This window comes from Sciurus carolinensis, chromosome 12 (genome assembly GCF_902686445.1).
Source record: "Sciurus carolinensis chromosome 12, mSciCar1.2, whole genome shotgun sequence".
In the NCBI taxonomy this organism is placed as follows: Eukaryota; Metazoa; Chordata; class Mammalia; order Rodentia; family Sciuridae; genus Sciurus; species Sciurus carolinensis.
In genome coordinates this window covers 23,535,148-23,543,887 of record NC_062224.1, presented here as the reverse complement: position 1 = coordinate 23,543,887, position 8,740 = coordinate 23,535,148, and the positions used below count along the sequence as shown (strand labels likewise).

Below are 8,740 nucleotides of genomic sequence, written 5' to 3'. Positions count from 1 at the left end.
TTGTCCTCAGGATGGAGTTAGGCATCCATCTTTTGCATTTCTATTTCCATTTTAGAATCTTCTCAATTTATACAAGGGAAAAAGAAGAAGCCTGCTGGGATTTTGATTGGGAGTGTGTTATTGTATAGGTTTGGGAGCTAGACAAACAAAGGACCTCTCTGGAATTTGGAGGCAATATCAGAAGAAACATTACTTATCCAATAACTATTTATCCAGTACCTGATTTGCCATGCCATCTATGGGGTGCACAAGTGTGTAGGGACACAGTGGTAAACAAGATACAGTACTTGCACACAAGGACTCGAGAAACTGTCTAGCTATTCTCTGAATTTGACAATGAGAATTTCCATAGAATTGAGGCAGTTGATGTGCTCAGTTTTTTGGTACTGAGGGTTAAGCCCAGGTATTCTACCACTGAGCTACAACCCCAACCTTTTTTATTTTTAATTTTGAGACAGAATATTGCTAAGTTGCCAAAGCTGACCTTGAACTTGTGATTTTCATACCTCAGCCTCCCAAATAGCTGGGATTACAAGCATGTGCCACCATGCCCAAATATGTGTTACTTTTTAATTGTGACACTCTTATAGTGGCCTAGGCATTTTATGGTCATTTGTTAATGTCCTCCTCATGAGGTGGAGTGCTTTCTAAGTTCTCATGATACGTCACTCAGGAAATAGAAGCTCAACGGTAACTGAGTTCTTAATACATGCCACTGAGCATGCTGCAGATTATTTAACTCTCATGATAGCTTCACCTGACAATGAGATATTATCTCCCCCACTTCTACAGATGAGGAAACTGAGGCTTAGAGTGATTGAGTAATTTGCCTGAGAACATATAACAAGCAGATTATGGATCTAGAATTTGAACCAAAACTATTCCTAACTCCAAGGTCAATGTTCTTAACCACTAAAATTCAAAACTAGAAACTACATAAAATGACTCTTCTGCCATGTAATTACTTGCAATGTCTGCACACCTGTTGTCATAATAGAAGGGCCATGATATGAATGGAATCTTCAGAAAAGATAGACATATATGAATTTGTTGGTGCTTGTTTCTTCAGTACACCATAGAAGGTGGAGGTGGTAGTAAGACAAAACATCTCAATGGGACTTAGGTATCATATGGCACTGTTAACTACAGTGATCTGAAGCCACCTGGCATGAAGTGCTATTTAATACAAGGTGCTAGGGAACCCAAGGCCCATTCCCAAGAAAGGCAAGAGAAATTCAAAGACTATGGGTTGGGGTAGGTGCTTTCATTCATTGAACGTTTTAAAGGAAGACAGTGGTTAATCTCAAAGTCTAAGTTCTCAGTTTATGTCGAGGACAAAAAATCAGGGATTCCTTATTATTCTTAAAGAATATCTTACTTATGATGCAGCAGGACTGACAGACACTAAAATCAGTGCTGAGAACACTTAAAACCTAATCAAATTTGAATTCTGTGGGTTGCCTAGTATAGTATCAGTTGAAATACCAGCCTTATCATATTCCTGTGTTCAAGGTAAGACACTGAATGGGACAATATAGGGCCCTAAGAATCAGAAGATGGACATACAGGAGGATTAGAATAGCTTAGAATGTATTGAACCTCCAACCCTACAGAGTGTCCTTTGCCAACTGAAGTTGACAAGACTCTTCTTGCCTTGCTTGAAGACTCTAAAGAGCTGGCCTGATGAGAACCATTATCTTCATGCTCTACTTTCATGGTTTGATGAGTGAGCCACAGTGATTAAGACCATTGCTGCTCAGGCACATTTTTGATTCTATGATGATGTGAAAATGTTGAAACCATACTTCAAATTTTTAATTTGGATCTTTTCCCAGGTTAGCAATAGGTGGGGTGATAGATACTCTCTCCCAGTGATACACAGTGGTGTGAAGCAACAGTTCTCACCAGTCACACGATCCTGAGGGGAAACAACCAATACTCTATAGAGTAGTAGGTTGCTAAGTTATATTTGGTAAGTTAGATGCATTAAGTGCATTTTTAAATTAGGATGATGTTTTCAATGAACTTTATGTTTATCAGAACATAATCCCATCGTAAACTGAGGAGCATCTGTATATATAGTCATGAGCTTCTTGACAATGATGGAAGTGTGTACAACATTCCATAAGATCATACCTCATAGTGACGTTGTAATCATCTTGGTTTAGGCACAGTCTAGGATGTTCACACAACAATATTCCCTAACAGTGCATTTTTGAGAATTTATACTTTTGTTTAGTGACCTGTCTTCTAGCATGCCTCAGGGAACTAAGCCATAATAATAAAATCAAGCAAGAAATATCAACTATCCATCAAAAGAATTGTAGGATTGTGCTAATTTATATTGATAAACTTTATAAATGGATTTGAGGGTATTTCTTTGTTTTTCCTCCCATTTTTGAAAGTTTCAGTATGGGAAGTATATTGTATGTTAATGTTAGGCAACTGAAGGAGTGAAAGACGGAACTAGGCAAACCCTTGTTTTGTTTTGTTTTTGCCTCTCACTCTCTGATCTCTTTTTCTATATCTGGAGAACCTCTCTCATTAAGAGGCAGAGCCTGCTAACTGCTAAGCTGAAAAGGTGCAATACTTTCTTTTTGCAGATTCAACACACCTTAATGAGGTCTATTCAGGGTCTTGGGAGCTCATACCCAAAGGCGCAAGGGTCATGGTGCTCTGGTGGCAGATCCCAACTGTGGATGTTTTCTGAACTGGCAAGTTTCCCAGGAGTACCCTCAGTGCCAGCGCCGTCTTCCTGAGCTGTGCTTTGGGTGATTGGGTGGCCCAGTGCAGTAATATACTAGAGCCAGGGCCATCAGCTTGCAAAATTGATCACTGAATTTTCAGAAATTTGTGAGACAGTTTTTAAATATAATACCAAAAATTAAATTATATAAGCAATTATGTAAATTATATTTTCAAGAAGCAATACACACCCAAAACTCATCATTTCCCAATTAATTTACTATTCTTTGTGGATGGAAGGCCATTTACATCCACTGTAACTTTGTCCTGTGCCTCTTCCCCTCTCCAGGACATCACCCTGGGAGTGATGGCAGTAGTAACCACATCGCAGAAACTGGCAAGCACTACAAGTTGCAGCCTGACTTAGTATTTTATTCATTGTCTAGAGTTAACTGATAAAGAAATGTTAATAATACAGATTAAACTTGAAAGTGTGTCAAGTCTATAATCCTCACTTATAAATAGCACAAAAATTAAGGCAACATGTTTTTTCTTGGATGGCTGGTTTCACTGCCTGAAAGCTTCATTCTATGATCCTCCCAGAGATTCTGAAAGCATCCTCTTATCCCCTTTAGATTCTTTTTTTCTGAATAAATCAATCAGAGTATATTTCTAAGAACTAAGAAAAATGTTGGGCACACTACACCATCTGCAACAGAACAGGTTATCTTTTTCAGTAACAAGACAAATCCCTCTGCAATATGCCTTAGTTCAAAGGAGGGCAAGAGTCTGTCTTTCATTCAAAACTTAACATCAGTTGGTAACAAGAACAGTCCAACTCTGGTAGTCCAATTACATTTCAAATTGTTGATCTCTCTTTATATCTCAACAAATTTCTTCCACATATTATGACACATACCCAGTACCTTCAATGCAAGTTTATAGTCTAATGTGGGACTATTCTGCTTATTTTCAAGAAATTAAGCTACACATAATAAAAGTTACAAACATTTATTGAGCATCTACTATTCACAAAATGCTGTAGCAGAAGCTATCAGAGAAAAAAAAAAATCTAAAAGTTTGTTTGGCCCTTGAAGAACTTTATTATTTGGTATGGGAGATGACACATACACAATTACTGAAATTCAAAATAGCATGTGTTAGCCAGGTATGTGGCACATTCCTGAAATTCCAGCAACTCAGAAGGTTGAGGCAGGAGGATCATGAGTTCAAGCACAGTCTCAGCAACTTAATTGGTTTTTTTTTTTTTTTTCAATATAAAAGAAAGACTCAAATGAACCTTAGAGTCAGACAGACCTGGACTTGAGAAACTATTTCATAACTTGCCTGTTGGAAGTATCAGCTAATAGTTCTATCAAAGAAGTAGAATTACTAGAAGTAATGTGGAATAAGGGATCATTCTAGCGATTAGACTGTGTACATTGTGTGAGATGTGACAGTAGAGGTCCATAAAGGAGAGGATATGGTTGAGGGATCAGATAAAGTCATGAACCTGGAAACATGATTGGAAACCTAGAAAGGGTGCCAAGTTGCCTCTCCTGGTGGGCTTCAAACCAAGTAGGGCAGGTTGTTGGTAAGGAAAGTTGGACCTAAGGTGTGGAAACAAGTACCCCTACTCGGAGTAACAGAGCACAGGTGACTACACTGTCCTTAATTGTACTTAACCTGGCCCAGGATTGAGAGAACCCCAAGGAAGAGATGGGCAGGAACAAAGGGAGCCATGAACCCAGCCACTGCCTTGCCCCCAGCAGGAGCAAGGAGATCAGCAGGGTCATGCTTCTGAGTGAAATGGCCGCAGCTTCACTTCCTCCTTTCAAATCTCCCACAGAGATGTTGTCACGTGGGCAACTCTAAACAGGAGCCATACAAGTCAGGAAATTCTGGTACACACAATTCCAGCTAAGTCACCACAATATAAAAGCCACCATCCTATGTGACCTCATGTAAGAGAATGAAAACCTCTTAACTTCGGTTTTCTCACTTGTGAAAAAGAAATAATAGTATTTACCTTGGAGAATCGTTAGAAGATACATATCTTTTTTTAATTATTTATTTTTTAAATTCATTTTTATTGTAAACAAATGGGATACATCTTGTTTCTCTGTTTGTACATGAAGTAGAGGCAGACCATTTGTGTAATCATACATTTACCCAGGGTAATAGTTTTTGATTCATTCTGTTATTTTTTTTCTTCCCCCCCACCTCTCCCACCCGAAGATGCATATCTTAATGCATAGCTCATAGTATATAGTTTATAATATTATTTGTCCCATGAAACAAATGAAAACATGCAAGTCCAGTTTTATGGTATTCCCTCTATTTTAAAAATTATTTTATCTTGTTAAGAGTACTATTATTTGCTATTTTCCCCATGCCTCACCATTTACAATACAGACCAGGGCCTAGACTCAGTTGTATAAGGGCATGTTTATCTGCTCCCCTTTAGTCAGTGTAAGAACACAGTGTATGGTAAGCACTGGGGTGCTGATTCTCTATTTTTAAAAGAAGTTACATTTAATTTTCTTGAAATGCATTTTCCCCACATTTTTATTAGTACTTTATAGTTGTACATAATGATGGGATCTGTTGTCACATATTCGTACATGTACATGATATAATAACAATATAATTTGGTCAATATCATTCCCCAGCACTTATCTTCTTCCTCTGAAATATATTTTAATATCGTGTTTACTGTTATTTCCTTTAGTTATAAATTATTTTTAATATTATTAAGAGCAGTGAACCAAATAATTCACCTTATAGAGTTAAAAACAAATTTAGAGCAAAACTCAAATATGTTTAACATTTTTCTATTTATGGCCCTAAACTTGAAAATAGACATATAATTTGGATAATAGAAGAAGGTAAGGATGTTCATTCTCACTTTCACCATTTCTATTCAACATCATATTAAGGTACTAACCAGTGTAATAAGGCATGAAAAATAAATTAAAAAACATACAGATTGCAAAGGAAGAAATAAAACTATTTCTCTTTATAGAAGACATGATTGGCTACACACAAAAAAAATCCCAGAGTCTAAAAGCACTGCTGGAACTAATAAGCACTTTTAGGAAGACTATGAAAGATCAAATTCAATATACAAGATCAATATACAAAATTGTTTTTATATATTCGCAATAAAGAAATCAAAGTGAAAAATTTATATTTCAGAGAGCATCAAAAATCATCAATTACTTAGGTATAAATCTGACAAAATATAAAATTTGCATGCTTAACTATAAAACATTGATGATAAATCAAAGGAGATGCAAATAAAAATAGAGATATGCCATATTCATGAGTTGGAAGACTCAACATTGTTGTCATTTCTTCTCCAAATTGATTAATAGATTAAATGTTCCCAAGTAAGATTCTAATAGGATTGTTTTTAAATAAATCAACATGCCAATTCTAATATTTATGTGGAAAAAGTAAACAAAATAAAATTATCAAAACAACTTTGAAAAAAAATGAATTAGAAGACTCCTAACTATCTGGTTTTAAGACTGTAAAATCTAAAGTACTCAAGGCTGTGTTATGTAGCAAAACCAATACACTAATAGGACAGAAAGGAAGATCCAGAAATAGATTCACTTACATATGACCAATTGAATTTTTTTGACAATTGAATTTTGACAAAAGTGCAAATATGTAATTAAATGCAGATCAGATAGTCTCTTTTGGTTCTTTTTAGATACAAATGACAGTATTTTTGACATGTTATACATACATGGAGCATAACTTAGTCTAATTAGGATAACATTCTTGCAGTTGTACATGATGTGGAGTTTCATTGGTCATGTATTCATAATAAGAATGTAGGAAAGTTATGTCCAATTCATTCTATTGTCTTTCCTATTCCCATCTCCTCTCCCTTCCATACTTTCCCCTTTGTCTAATACAGTGAACTTCTATTCTCCCCCGTCTCTATTGTGTGTTAGTATCCACATATCTCTCTGATATGTGGATCGGATAGTCCTTTTATACTCATATGCAAACAAAAAAAACCCCACAACTTAATTACTATCTCATACCACATATAAAAATTGACCTAAAGTGAATCACAAACATAAATGTAAAATTTTAAACTATAAATTTAGTTTTTAGACTAAGACCAAGAAGAAAATCTTTATGACCATGGTTAGAGAAAAATTTTAGATGCAATATACCAAAAACATAATCTATTAAAAAAATGGACTCCACCAAAATTAAAATTTCTGCCCTTTGACAGATACTAAAAATGAAAATACAAAGATAACAATCCATGAGATAATATGAAACACTTGAAAAAACAGACCAGATAAAGGTCATGTATCCAAAATATGTAAAGAACATTCAAAATTCAGTAATAAGAAAATAAATAAACCTATAAAAGTGGGCAAAAATTTGAACAGACACTTCACTAATAAAGATTATGGATGGCAAATAGGTACAGCAAAAAGGTGTTCGACATCATTAGTCATTAGGGAAAAACAAATTAAGTCCACATAACAAATTAAGTAACATAACATTATATACCTATTAAAATGGCTAAAGTAAGCTGGTGTGTTTGTGTCTGCCTATAGTCCCAGCTACTCAGGAGTCTGAGGTGGGAGGATTGTTTGAGCCCACAAGTTTGAGACCAACCTAGCCTACATATTAAAACTTTGTCCCCCTCCAAAAAATGTCTAAAGTAAAAATGCAGTAGAAGATGGGAAGCAATTCAAACCTTTATGCAATGCTGGTGGAAATAATATAGCTCCTGTGGAAAACAGTTTGGCAACTTCTTATAAAGTTAAATGTCCACATATATAACCCAGAAATTTCACACCTGTTTTTTTTTTCCCAGAGAAATAAAAGCATGTCTATGCAAAACCAGCACACAAATCTTTATAGAGGTTTTATTCATGATCACCAATCAACTAGTGAATGGAAAAACAAACTGTGGTATATCCATACAGTGGAACAGGATTAGTAATTTTCGATAAGTCAATAGGATCACAACTCAGAAATGTCATGCTAGGTAAAAGAAGTCAGACAAAAAACACTACATACTACCTTACTGCATTTGTACATTCCAGGAAAGTCAAAATCATGATGAGACAAAGTACATCGGTGGTTTCCTGAGATCAGGGGTTGACTACAGAGAGAAACAGGGACACTTGGTGGGTTGGGCAGTACTGTATCTTAGCAGTGCTACTGCATGACTGCAGACACGGCCAACACTCATTGAAGTGTTCAACATTTTGGAGTCATAGAGCTGAAACCTCTACTTTCCAAATAATGTGTGCTTCATTCTGTTGTAAGTGAGGCTTCTTACTGTTTTTAATTTTTTTTTTTTTTTTGTCTTTTCAATGCCTTATGGAGCATGTGCCTCTTTATAGACAATGTTTGAAGTAGATTTAGAAGGATCACAAGTTATATGTCACTCACCAGTATGTGAAACAGTAACTATGGAAACCAGACAAGGAAGAGTCCAGAAGAAAGTGTGAAGCCATCTTGATTTTGCTCCCTGATGCTTCCTAAAGAGTTGCCAACCACAGGACATAATTTAGGAAAAACTAGAGTAAGAACCAGTGGAAAGAGAGGGAATGTGATGGTCCACTAGGCCTTCTTAGAGGGATCAGGTAGGTTTATCACAGTGGACACTGTTGGACTCAAATTCCAGGGGGCATCAAGAAATGAGGCGGTAAGAAGATATTGACATCAAAGGCTTTGAGGGAATAATATGATTGTTGTGTTATAAGAGCTCTTTTTTATTTTATTCATTTACATTTTATTTCATTTAGTTATTTTTAATTGATACATAATATTTGTGTATAACATTTGTACATCCCTATGAGATACAGTATATCTCATTTGTGTATACAATATGTAATGATCCAATCAGGGTAATTAGCATATCCATCACCTCCAAGATTTATCATTTCTGTGTTGAGAACATTCAAAATCCTATGTGAAGAATTTCACTCAAAATCCTCTTTTCTAGCTATTTTGAAATATTCAGTAAATTATTATTAACTCTAGTCACCCTACTGAGCTCTAGAAC

The 8,740-nt window shown here is 35.6% G+C and overlaps 1 pseudogene; it reads right to left on the bottom strand.

The window, feature by feature from the left end:
• Window positions 1-5,075: 5,075 nt before the first annotated feature.
• On the bottom strand, window positions 5,076-5,192 carry LOC124962496 (uncharacterized; annotated as a pseudogene).
• Window positions 5,193-8,740: the final 3,548 nt, after the last annotated feature.